Here is a 10,109-nt window from a genome sequence, read left to right as displayed (position 1 = left end):
TGTACGGACCCGAACTCCGATAGAGTCTGAGGCCAGCCATTGAGCCACCTGTGGAGGGAAACAAGAAAAAGGAAGAAGAAAGAAAAAATAGTTAGAAAAAAGAGAAGGCTATGGGAGTACTTTCAGGTCCGTCCGTATTGTGCTTTCGCAGGTGCCCATGGTATTTTAAGTGCATAGTTATGTATGCACAGTACAGATTGTCCTGGTATATGCGGCGGATGGCGGAAACCGAACTGCTAGTCCTGTATGGGATTTGAACGGTCATGTTGAATGGGGACCAGTGGCTTAGTGGCCGACGAGGTATGCGGTGTAATGCCCCCGCTGTGTAGTTCGGCTGAGATAGCCATAGTGTGATCCTTTGCACGGAGAGAGCGCTCCATGTGTTCCCCTATAGGGGACTGTGTCATGTGTACCATGTTCACTATCTTTACTTCGGGGGAAAACTGCTTCTGACCCCCGGTGTTTGGTTAGCGAGTTTCGTCGTCGTCGCCATCACCGGGCGGCTTCTTCCCCTTGTATTCGGCGTTTGACTTGCCGGCCTGTTTGAAGACCCAGCATCTTCTGTTGGTGTGGTTAGCTGGTTTATTGGGGTGGCCATGAATCTGGCAGGGCCTATCCAATATCTTATCCAAATTGGATAGTCCGTCTCTGTTTGCCTTGAATGGCTTCTTTCGTTGACCGGGTTTGGGGCCGCTGAATCTGGTGTTGACCATTTTGTCATGCACCCCCCCCATTACTATTGCCACGTTTGTGCTTATTGCGTCGTGGTTTCCCGTAGTCGCCTCGAACTTCGGAAGTGCCCGGGTTGCTGGCGATGTTAATTCTACGAGCGAGCCGGCTGTCTTCTCCCATGCAAAAGCAGGTCTTCAGAGCGGTAAGGGCTGACATGGATTTTGGTTTTTCCTGACCGAGGTGGCGGGCAAGCCACTCGTCCCGGACACTATGTTTGAAGGCCGCTAGGGCTTCCGCGTCCGGACAGTCCAGAGCTTCCTGGCTCACTCTCCGGGCTGCTGGACGATGTGACTTAAGTCATCGGCGTCTGGTGGCCGGATATATGTACATTGGAAGTTGTCGCGGAAGGAGTCTTCCAGATCTTCCCAGTTGCCGATAGAGTTTTCCGAAAGACTATTTAACCAGTACCTTGCTGGTCCTTTGAGTTTTAGTGGAGGTATTTGATGGCATGAAGATCATCTCCTTGAGCCACATGAATATGGAGAAGAAAATCCTCGATCCATACCGCGGGATCAGTTGTTCCATCACATGATTACGGGTTTAAACCCTGATGGGAATTCATGCTCCATTGCTTCGTTAGTGAAGCAGAGTTGGTGTGCGGCGCCTCTATATTGGGCCATGTCGCGACGTAGCTTAGATGGAGTCCGTCTGTGGTTTTTGGCCCGAGCATGACTAGACTTGTCCCGTCCGAATAGGTAGCCGACGTTGCGTGTCGAGGCACGTCCCTACGATCCGTAGATCGATCTGGTATGTCCTACTCCACTGTCCAGGTCCTGCCAAGGGTCGTATGTATGACCCCAAGCTGTTTTATCTCTATTTTTTCTTTGGGGTGAGGCGGGCTGCTATTCGGCTTGAGCTGCCGCTTTATCCCGACTGCATGGTGGTCGGTTAGCCGCATTGTCCCGACCGCGTGGTACAGGCTCTGGCACTTCCTTATCAAACTGAGGTAGCAATCTGCGCTACGGGTAACCCTTGGTTGTGCGCCTGGAGCCGCATTCTTCGGCCACTAGGATATGTGTCCATCTATCGTTGAGCAGGTCTTGGTCAGCTTGAAGCTGCTGCTGTTTACTTTTCAGGCTCCTTGCAGTGGCTAATAGCCGGCGTTTAAAGTGCTCCTGCTCGAGAGGTTCATCTGGCATGATGAAATCCTCGTCGTCGGGGCTCTCCTCATCCTCGGAGAGCGGAAGATAATTAATGTCCTCCGAGTCTTCGTGTATTGCCTGTTTGTCAGGGCTATCATGTCCGTCCTCCAGTTCATCTTGTTCGGATGTTGCCCCAACAGAGGCTTCATTGTCTTCGGTATCGTCTGGGGTGTTGTTTTCTCTAGTGCCGGTATTGCTGTATTTTGCACGACGTGACTTAGAACAGCGTCGCTGACGCCAGCGTCTGTGCTGTGTCTCCGAGGGTTTATCCTCAACTGGATCTTCTTTGTCATCATCGTTAGTTTCTTTAGGCGTATCCACCATGTATACATCGTATGAAGAAGTGACCGTCTAACGTCCGGTAAATGGCGGGTTTTGGCCCTACTCCTCATCGGCATCATCGTCTATACTGTCGAAGTCTTCAGAGCTGCAATCGGACATGTCAGTTAAGTCCTCGACAGTGGCTATGGAGTGGGTGGCGGGTGGGGAACAAGATTCTCCATCATCAGCCCCTAGTTCGAACCGAACAAAGTTCGGTGGTGAGTCCCCCGCCAAGGACATGTTCTTTAATGAGTTTAGCACATTGCCCAAAGGAGAGTGTTGGAAGATGTCTGCGGTGCTGAAATCGAAGATCGATAAATGATCAAGTTCGGCGTCCGTGGGCTCACATGGTTCGGAACTTACGACCGGAGACGAGTTCGGAGCTTCGGTGGCACAGGTATTATGTGAGATTAAATCTATGTGCGGCTCCAACGCCGGGGAATCTGTGGCCTCCGCGGCGGGGTTGAGTCTCCCGTCCTTGGATGGCACAGTCTACTCCGGATCTAAGGCCAGAGCGGTTAGGGGAGTTGTCTCCTGGACGCAGTCCGATGAAAATTTAGGTCATGTCTCTCGGGGTGACCAGGAGTGGTGGCCGCGGTCTCGAATTCGGTGAAGATCAAGTCTCCACGTATGTTCGCAACGTAGTTCAAGCTCCCAAATCTGACCTGATGCCCAAGGGTGTAGCTTTCGATCTGCTCCAGATGTCCAAATGAATTGGCCCGCAGTGCGAAGCCGCCGAACACAAAGATTTGTCCCGGGAGGAAAGTTCCTCCTTGGACAGCATCATTATTGACGATTGAAGGGTCCATCAAATCTTTTGGCGACAACATAGTGGAACTCTCAATGAAAGCACCAATGTTGGTGTCAAAACCGGCGGATCTCGGGTAGGGGGTCCCGAACTATGCGCCTAAGGTCGATGGTAGCAGGAGATAGGGGACACGCTGTTTTACCCAGGTTCGAGCCCTCTCTGTGGAGGTAATACCATACATCCTGCTTGATTGATCTTGATGAATATTAGTATTACAAGAGTTGATCTACCACGAGATCGTAATGGCTAAACCCTAGAGGTCTAGCTTGTATGGCTATGATATTATCCGTCCTCCAGACTAAGTCCTCTGGTTTATATAGACACCAGGAGGATCTAGGGTTACACAAGGTCGGTTACAAAGAAAGGAATCTACATATCTAGTCGCCAAGCTTGCCTACCACGCCATGGAGAGTCCTATCCGGACATGGGTGCAGTCTTCGGTCTTCATATCTTCACAGCTCACCAGTCCGGCCCATGGCTAACAGGCCGGACGCCCAGGACCCCTTAGTCTAGGACTCCCTCAGCAGGGGATCGGCTAGGGTTAGGATTAGGTGGGCCTGGGAGGCCTCTGTTGAAATGGGCCGGCTTGGCAGTCAAGCCCAAGAGGCCGGCGGGTGCAGGCTCTCTCTCCCTCCCTTCTCTTATTTTCTTCCACAGAAACAATTCACGAGAAGAAAAAGAAAGAGGTGGTTAGGGGAAGAAGTTGTACACGTGGATAAATTTCCTGGACTCACTAAAATGAGCTTAATCCAAGAAAAATGGAAATGAAAATGTGGGTGAAGTTTGAATCCAACTCATTTGAATTTAATTCAAATGATTTTGCATAGGAAGTAGGTAATAGGGAGGTCCAAAAATGTTTAGGTTTAAGGCGGAGCTCGGGAAAGTGATGAAAGAATTATGGGCAAAGTTGAGGTCAAGGATTTAGATAGAAATGCATGAGATTCATTTACAAGTGTGTTATGGTTAATTCCAAAATAATGGACTATTTAATATAGCTCCCTAATAATATTGGGAGACATTTATATGTTTTAAAGAGAATTTCACCATGTGAATTTCCCTCGATTTAAATGGATTGAAGACCCATACAATTTATTTAGTTGAGTTTTTAAATAGGGGGTATAAGAGGACATGATGCAATGCACATGATGCAACGATGAACACAACAAACCAACAAATCACATGATGAATCTCAGAGTCCATGGAAGGCATCTTGAGCGTCGGTCTTGGGGCGTCACAATGTCTGAGTACAGACAACTACAAATGAAAACGGCTAAGAAGCCTGACTATCTACAAGACCCTCCCAAGGGTACAAGATCGTAGTTGAGGTAACAAGCTACTCGTCGAAGTGCATGAGGAAACTACTAGTGAGACCGAGGTCTCCTCTTCAAAACATAAATAGAGCAAACATGAGTACAAAAGTACTCAGCAAGACTTACGTCAGATCTTATCATACATGCATTAGTATCAAGAAGACAATGTGGGGTTTAGTTGCAGCAAGCCAGCTTTGACTAAGTGGCTATCCTTTTCTACGACTACGAGTAATTTCTTTGAGGTGAGATAGCGCACACGTGTCCACTAATCACCACATCAATACACCACTATGGATTCATTCTTGTCTCCCTGCGAGAAGGCCATCCATAGCACTCACACTTGTCTTTATTATTTTAGGGTATCCACTTCAATTGTCTATGTACCATATAAGTATCCAAGTATCCATAACCGAGGACGCGTCTATTCGAATAGATCAGGTTAACCCTGTAGGGGTGTACTTCTTCACACACGTTCTAGCCACTTACCTCCATGTACACGTCATGTATCTCGGCAACCTTCAAGCGGAAGCCTGGCGAGGGTGTCGGCCACGACCTGCCTAACCACGCAAGACTCTAGTCCAGGTTTATCGCCTAGTAGGTATAAGTTGGTTTTTGTCATGCGTGAAATTGGTACAGATGGATAGATTGAATTTTTCATATATAAATTATTTCAATCTGAGCTACGGCTGATTTACGGCGATTTTTTGAAGTTTATAACATTTCTGGAATTTCCTGATTTAATTTAAATCTAGAAATGATTAATTGCGTCAGCATGACGTCAGCATCGCATCAGCGAGTCAACGGACTAGCCAGGGTCAATCTGACCAGCGAGGCCCACTGGTCAGTGTGACAGGGGTTAATCCCGCGTTGACTTGTACTTTGACCATTGTGGGGCCAGCTGTAAGTGTCTAGGGTGGTCCTGCTGGCATGGATTAGTGATAATGACCTCGCCACATCGGATGTTGCGGAGTTTGGCTGGCGACGACCAATGTGGTGGCAACTCGCCGGACCTGCGCTATGAGCGGCGGCTGGACACGCTGAGACCATCGGGGTGTAGCCCGGGCTAGCCCGGATCCAGGGGAGCAGGTGGAAGGCGGCGGGGACGCCGGAGCTCGCCGGAGCAGAGCTTGCGGCGGCGGCCGGATTTCGGGTCCACTCAAGTTTGTGGCTACGGCGCGGGAAACGATGGGAAAACAGAGGGGAACCGGTCTGGGCCTCATAGCGATCTCGATGGCGTCGTCAGCGATCTCGGAGGAGACCAGACGGCGACGTGGCGTTGCCGGCAATCTCCGAGGCCGAGGGTTGAAGACGGTGGTGATGGCTCCATAGGCTGTCCGGAGTCTCGTGGCTTGACGAAGAGGGCGAGGAAGACACAACGAGGCTCTTGGACTCGTCGGAGAGGCGAGGCCGTGGCGGTTAGCGCAGCAACAGCGAGCGGCGGCGATGGTGGCGTCTGTTCTTAGGAGAGGGAGAGAGCTGTAGAGGAGGGGATGAGCACTAGGGGAGCGACAGGGTCCGGGGGTTTGCGCGGCGCTCGTAGCGGCCACTAACAACAGCGGCAAGCAGGAGCTGGTCGAGCGCGTGCGCGCGCACTGCGGCCACATGCCCTCCTACCTACTGGCAGGAGGTTAGGGGTGACTGGCGCCTAGGCCTCGTGGGCTGGCAGTCCACTAGAATGGCCAGGTAAGCCCAGGTAGTTACTCCTTTTCTATTTTGTTTCTGTTTTCTATTTCTGACATGTGTTTTAATTTGGTTTTTGAAAAAAAAATCAAGTTTGCTCCTTCTGAGAAATATTGCAGCCACTAAAAGAATTATTCGAAAGACCCTCATAAGTTTCGAGAATTATTGGAGATGTATTAAATATATAAAAAATATAAATCCAATGCAAATAATTATCGGATTAATTCAAATGCCCAAAACAAATATGTCTGAGCTCCTAAAAATATTGGTTTGAATTTTAACTCTGGCCAAAATTTTCAGAGAAACACGGGAACATTTTCTTCTACCTATCTGAAGCATTTTTTTATCTTGGTCATTTTCAAAATGATTTCTGAGGCTTCCAAATATCCCCAATTCAACTTTAATTGAAATTTAAACATGATGCTCACATGACTAGCTAATATAGGTCATACCAGAACTAGGGATTTGACAGCAAGTCACCTCCAAGCAACATGTGCACGACGGCGATGAACAACATCTACTACGAGCTCAAGCACGACAACGACACCATCATCATGAAGATGCTCGCCAAGAGCAAACTTACAAGTCCCAACAAGCTCTACATCAAGCTACGACTAAACTCCATGAGCTCAAGAGAAGACCGCAAGACGACCGCAACCAAGACGGCGCTACGGCTACAACAACCACTTCGACATCTTCGCCAAGTGCTATCAAGGCATCTTCGCCTTTGGATGTACGCCATCTTTTCCTACTTCCCACCACTTCGCCTACATCGACATCTTCAACAATGAGGCGACCACCTACGAGCGAGGGCGACACTTCCATCTTCGGAAGCCCCACAAGGAAGATGGCCGAGCATGGGAAATTCCGTTTGGTCATGGAGACGAGCTACAAGGTGCCACATCATATGGGCCTCCAACAACAAGACGGTGACAAGAAGGTCGAGCAAGGGCCATCCCCTTCGACCACAGTGACAAGCGCGAACCTCTTCAACAACATGAACACGGCGCCCCAGCGGGACTCATTCTCCGAGTCAAGCTACGCGAGCGCACATGAGACTTTATCTTTGGTCTCGGAGGACAGTGATGATTTGCCACATCCTATGGCATTCATCTTTGGAGACATTATGGATGAGGAGGTCGAGCATGGAGACACTTGCACCTACATCTCTCGGACACCCACATATGACGAGATGCCCGAATTCCCATGTGAGGAGAGCCACCACCACATGAGTGACATGAGTGACTCCACCATATGTGACATTGAGTGTGTTTCCTATGAGAGGATGAGTGTGACCACCACTAGCCCCACACTTGAGAGCATGCCACATATCCTATGTGATGTTGAGAGCCATTTGAGTGACTCCACCAACCAAACGAGTGAGAGCATCCAAGAGGGAGTGAGTGAACCACAACACTTAGTGAGTGAGGTAGTTGACACGGCACGTGAAGCCACTATGATTTCTAATGACTTACCCTCTACTCGAAGTGTATTTTATTCTTTGGTGCAAGGTCTCCTACATGACAACATGCCTATCTTTAACGAGTCCATACCTTTAATGGAGACGATGATGGCCATGGTGGACGATGATGCACCCCCACATGGTTCCATCAAGATGAAGATGACCACGACTTGGTCTTCGACACCTCACCTACAACAAATAAGCGATGCTCCAAAGGTAACATAGCTGGTGGTACTTCTCTTGTCCCACTAGTGGACTATCTTACCAATGATTGCTTGCATAATGTTGACACACCTATTCCCATACTTCATGCTAGTGCGACTTCCTCATGTCATGACTTACCTATTTATGATGAATATGATGACGAGCATGTTGATTTGCCTAGTTGTGATGCTATTCTCCATAGGATATCATGTGATAATTATTTTGGGCACATCACGTTTGACAACCCTTTAAACTTGTCATATGATATGAGTGAGATCTCCCATATTGCATCATTTCAATCTCAACATAGTATCTATGCATGCCGCATTAAAATAAATCCCATTTGCACTTATGGCATAGATGACGAGATGATGGTCATTGGCTTTTGTTTTTCATGCGATGATATTACCATGCTTCCATTACATGATTTGCGCAATTCATCTACTATGCCATGCCATGATCACATTGTTCCAAATATGCTTTGTTTTGGATGTTGTCAATATTCTCCATGTGATGTTTACTTTGATGCTCATGAGGAGACCCCCATAGTTTCCTCATACATATTAGGAGATTTTGATGCATTCCATACTTTGCATGATTCCCATGATTGCGTGCACCATATGCATTCCATGAATAACAATGCTCTAGATATTTCTCGTGATGCTTTACACAATTTGAGTCTCCCTTATGCTATACATAATAACAAACCTATCATGATGGATAATATCAGTACTGCAGGATGCTCCTAACGCGACACTACGATCAGTGACCCTTCGACGAAACTGTGTGTGATGCCATAATCGCAAACAGTGTTGTAAAAAACCCGTCAAAAAAGGTGCAAAACATTTGCGATGGAGGATGCATCAAACACGGTTCAGATTTTAGTTGCATGTGCGATGCAGGACATACGAGTCAGCTCAATTAACTATTTGCGATGAGGAGGAACAAAAGAAACGGGCAGCCATATGACGATGTGTGCGATGTACAACATACGGTTCACTCGGATGAACTGTTTGTGATTAGGCAACACAAAAGAAACGGTTAGCCAAATCAAAGGTGTGTGCGATATACGGCATGCGGTTCACTCGGATGAACTGTTTGCATTGAGACATGAGAGCAGAAACGGTTTAATATAACAAGATGATTGTGATACACGGCAAATAGGTCTGTAATCAGAAATGTGTGCGAATACCGATAATAACATAAACGGTTCCCTAATGTGGTCCATGTTCATCTGATCATCATATCCTTCTTGTGCTAGCTCGATGTTCCTTCTATGCTAAGTTTCCATTAATTGATGTCATTTAATGAACATGCCATCGTTTCCCGCCATTTCCTCACCTGTTTCCCGCCACCCAGCGATATTGCACGTAGGCGGCACGCGACGTACGGAGGCGACAAGCGGAGCCTGTAGCACATCCACCTTTTCCAAGCATGCCAACCCACCAAAGCGCCGCCTCTGCCATCAACCTCATCGACAAGGAAAACGAGCAGGTGCCACGGCGAGGCCGAGGCGCTCCCCAGCAACGTGATGGACGACGCTGTGATGCGCGTCATCGCCAGGGTTGAGCAGACCTTTGGCGCATGGCGCTTGAGCGCCGCGGATCAAGATAGGCATGTCAGCACCGACAGGCTGCAGCTTGCCGCACAACATGATCGATGGCGTGCCGCAGAGCAAGCTAGGCGCGTCCGTGCCGATAGGCTGCGGCTCGCCGCACGACGAGACCATTGGAGCACCACAGAGTGAGAGGCGCAGCGCGCCGTGCAGCAAGAGTGGATCCATCGGCGCTTGCCTGCTGTCGACATGGCATCGCACCTGGGTACACGTCCGGTCAGTACCCCCATTCTTCGCCAGGTGTGGGAAGAGGCCCTCAGCATCGTACTTGCACCAGAGGCCAGTCGCGCGGTGCACCGGATGCCTGCCACACCGTTCGCATGGGTGCCGCCGTTCGCCTTGTCCGCGGCCCGCTGGATGCCAATGCGCTAGTCCATAGGCTTGACCACCTACTTGGCCCAGATGTCCACCTGGGCGGAGTAGAGGAACATGGTTGTCGCATCCTCGAGCTGGTGATCTCCGATGAAATAGACAACTTGGAGCTCGAGATCACGCTCCAGATGTACCGCGAGCGTGTCGAATGCTTGGACGAATGCATGCACGACTTCAGGCAGAGCCAAGAGCTACCGTAGGCAAGGGCTGCTGGTCATGGTCTCATGGACACGTTTTATTTTGAGAAGTCATTTCAATGTGGATAGCTATGTATTTTCACAGCAATTATAGTATTGCTCTGTTTATTGCTCTGTTTCAATGTGTGTACTCTATTTTCCATTCTTATATGTTTTGTTTCAACGTGTGTATATATGCTTTCCGTTCTGTATAGGTGGAAGATAACAGCTAGATTCAAATTAGTATACGAAAACAGATAGAAAATGGAATTCATAATATACATATA

The sequence above is a fragment of the Triticum aestivum genome, chromosome 3A (genome assembly GCF_018294505.1).
Source record: "Triticum aestivum cultivar Chinese Spring chromosome 3A, IWGSC CS RefSeq v2.1, whole genome shotgun sequence".
In the NCBI taxonomy this organism is placed as follows: Eukaryota; Viridiplantae; Streptophyta; class Magnoliopsida; order Poales; family Poaceae; genus Triticum; species Triticum aestivum.
This window is presented reverse-complemented; position numbering follows the sequence as displayed.